A 3404-nucleotide genomic window follows, 5' to 3' on the forward strand; every position below is an offset into this window, starting at 1 on the left:
TAACACTGAATTGAATTAACTTCACTATTAAACTAACTTTACTTAAAGATAGATTACATATATATTCGTAACATCACGGTACTAGGCACTAAACACAGAAACATACATTAGTGACCTGGAATATTAGAGTTATGGGAAACCTACACTGTGTGCGTGACAGAGGTTAAACCCATGTTAAAATAACCTCATGGGAGTACAGGATGCCCTATCTGTGCTAGGTACGGGAGATAAACTGGAGAACAATCAGACACTGTAAGCACAGATGGGTGGCGTGACTTTGGACTATTTCAATTGGTTCGAGATGAATTTGAGCGACCTTGGAATGTATACTTTTGCCTATAAAACCTCTAATCTGTGAGCTCACTGTTATCTCTTTGCTCACAGACTTCACTGTGTGTAAACCAGATCATTTTATTTCTCTGCGCAGAGAAATAAAGCAAGACAAAGACAAATTTGCTGGACTCTTTATTTTTCAGTCTTCACATAATTCTGAGTTGAAAATTCCATGACAATTGTTTCTGACCAAGAACCAGAGTTTTCATCTCATGTATGGAGAGATGATTGAGTCGATTCTGATCTGGGCGAAATACACCCAGAATTTCCTCCACAAGTCCTCCACTGGCCTCACTTTCTTCTAGTGTGTGCTCAGATTCTAGCCTCCACTGTTCCCCTGGTCAGGTGAACCTTCTGAACTGCCTGCTGTCAATGACTGGTTTAAGTGAGAATACATGAAATGCAGCTCACGTCCATCTTCAACAAGCCATGCACAGGACAATTCACAATAAGCAGGTGAATTGGTAATAGGTCAGGGGATCATTTTTGGGGGACAGTCACAAGCATTCTAGTTTCATGCAAAAATGAATGAATGAAGCTTTTTTGGTTTGGAACAACATGGGTAAGTGATAAATACCTTCAGACTCTCAACCATCTGTAAATTATGATTTAACCTGATCTGAACCTAATGAATTTGGTGGGTCCAAAACCCATATTCATTCAGGATAAAAAAAAGATGCACTAGTGAATTAAATGCACTACTGTCTTACTGTGGATTTGTTAGGAACTATATCCGACAGCCCTAACTAAATAAAAACCCACAAATTGGGTATTTTTTGCACACATTTTTCTTTAGAAAATGGTGACTTTTAATTGTGTGTTAACAAACAAAAAAATTATTACAATATAGATCAGATGAGGTCTAAAAGGTCTATGAATATTAAATTAGAGGGTGGGTTGACAGCTAAATATTCGAACTTCACAGTAAGGGAGGAGGTTACAGAGTTTGCAAAAGTATAAAACCGAGTCATATTAGTGGCAAGAATCCTCACACAGAGCCAACTCTGCAAGATCGATCCATCACGAAAATGTCCAACTGGGGAGTGACTAACACAGAAAATCTATCTATCCAGTACTGCTTTCCAGGCAACAATTTGTCTTGTACCAAAAGCATCAGACCAGAAGCTGAGTACATTGTTGTGTACATTTTCGTTTCTGTAACATCAGTGTTCACTGTGTTTCTGAACTTGTTGGTGATTGTCTCCATCTCACACTTCAAGCAGCTCCACACTCCGACCAATGTGCTGATCCTCTCTCTGGCCGTGGCTGATCTGATCGCAGGACTGATTCTCATGCCAGTGCAGGGAATGAAACTCATTGAGCCATGCTGGTACTTTGGAGAAATATTCTGTTCAATATTTCCTCTTATTCTCTACGTGGTTGTTACAGCATCTCTTGGAAATTTGATTATAATATCTGTGGATCGATACATTGCTGTGAATGACCCTTTGCTATATCCACTGAAGGTCAATACTAATAGAGTTGTTATTTCCATTGTAGTAAACTGGTTATTCTCTTTCTTTTATTCATTTTACCTTTTGTATGAGTCCATAATCTACCCAGAAAGAACCCACTCATGTATTGAGAATGTATACTTTATGTCAAGTTGGAATATCTAATATTAGATTCCTTTGTTTGTTTAGTGGCACCTTGTTGTGTAATTGTTTCTTTATATGTGAAAATCTGTTTTGTAGCAAATTATCAAGCTAAGCAATTAAATTCAGCCACAGACAAAAAGGCTAAATCAGAAAAGAAGGCTGCAAGAACCTTAGGGATTGTAGTCCTGGTTTATCTTCTTTGCTGGGCACCATATTATTTAGTTACTCTTTCCCTTGGGCATGATGAAAATGATGCTCTTATAATTAATTTAATGCAATGGATTGTATGCATGAATTCATTAATGAATCCACTTATCTATGCAATGTTTTATAAATGGTTTAGGCTATCAGCAAAATACATCTTGACATTGAAAATATTGGAACCTTCATCTGCGTACTTCAATCTGTTCCCAGAAGAGAAATGATCACAAACTTACATATACATAAGATGTAAATCTGCCTCCAAATGGAGTAGCATTCTTGTTTTGGGCATCTTGTTTTGAACATTAAATGACATCGTCATGTAGTTGCAGCTATGTTTTTTGTTTATTTGTTTTAACATTTTAAATTTGGTGTCTAACATGTACACTGTGATGAATTTATATTTGTGAATGGCAATGAACATGAAAGTACAGCAAAATGATGCTGGATACTGCTTTGCAAGAAAGATGTTAAAAGAAAAATGTAACTTTGTCATGTTAAAGTTGTTATTTCAAAGATCTTTAGTTTAAAAGAAACCCATTTAAATGCATGACCATTTTGCAGTTAACTGCACAAAATGAGCATTAATGATTGCTGTTTGTATAATATAATTTCCTGTTAAAACCAGTGCATTAATTCGTATGTGCAGTTGATGTCCATGTGCATAAACTATAGCCTATGTAGTTATTCCTTTATACACTTAAATGTAGTAACAAACACACAGATACTGTGAAGACAAAAAAAAATAACTACCTGGTCTTGTGACATATAAGTACCTTGTGTGCTTTATTTATTAGCAAAAAGTTAAAAATTGATTACTTTGCAACAAATTCTATATTACTATTTGCAGTTAGGGGAGAAGTTAAGAACGGAGATATGAATCAGATATTTGCTTTTTTTAGTAGTGATTTATCATAGATTAACTGGAATAGATGCATTATTTGCCAAATACTTTATGTGCTGCTTAATACTATATTTAATCTCGCAAGGTAGTGTCTATCTTTAAGGTATAGAGATGGAAGAACACGTATCTTGGAATTATGATCTTTCATAAGTTACATACATAAGTTAATATAGGCCCAGTGTCTCTCTTTATCCTAGAGAGAGAATGCAGAAGGGCTTCTATGGACAACTTTAGGGCAAGACATTTCTTCTCAATTACTGGATACCAGGAAATAGATTCCAACAAATTGAAAGGAGCCAGTTCTGGCATCTGGCTAGATGGCTTCTAGATGCCTTCCAATGGAGGTGTTGCAGGCTACAGGCAAGTCA

At 36.1% G+C, this 3404-nt stretch overlaps 1 pseudogene; it reads left to right on the forward strand.

The window, feature by feature from the left end:
• The first annotated feature begins 387 nt into the window (after positions 1 to 387).
• LOC122327172 lies at positions 388 to 2764 on the forward strand (annotated as a pseudogene).
• Positions 2765 to 3404: the final 640 nt, after the last annotated feature.

This window comes from Puntigrus tetrazona, chromosome 22 (assembly GCF_018831695.1).
Source record: "Puntigrus tetrazona isolate hp1 chromosome 22, ASM1883169v1, whole genome shotgun sequence".
Taxonomy (NCBI): domain Eukaryota; kingdom Metazoa; phylum Chordata; class Actinopteri; order Cypriniformes; family Cyprinidae; genus Puntigrus; species Puntigrus tetrazona.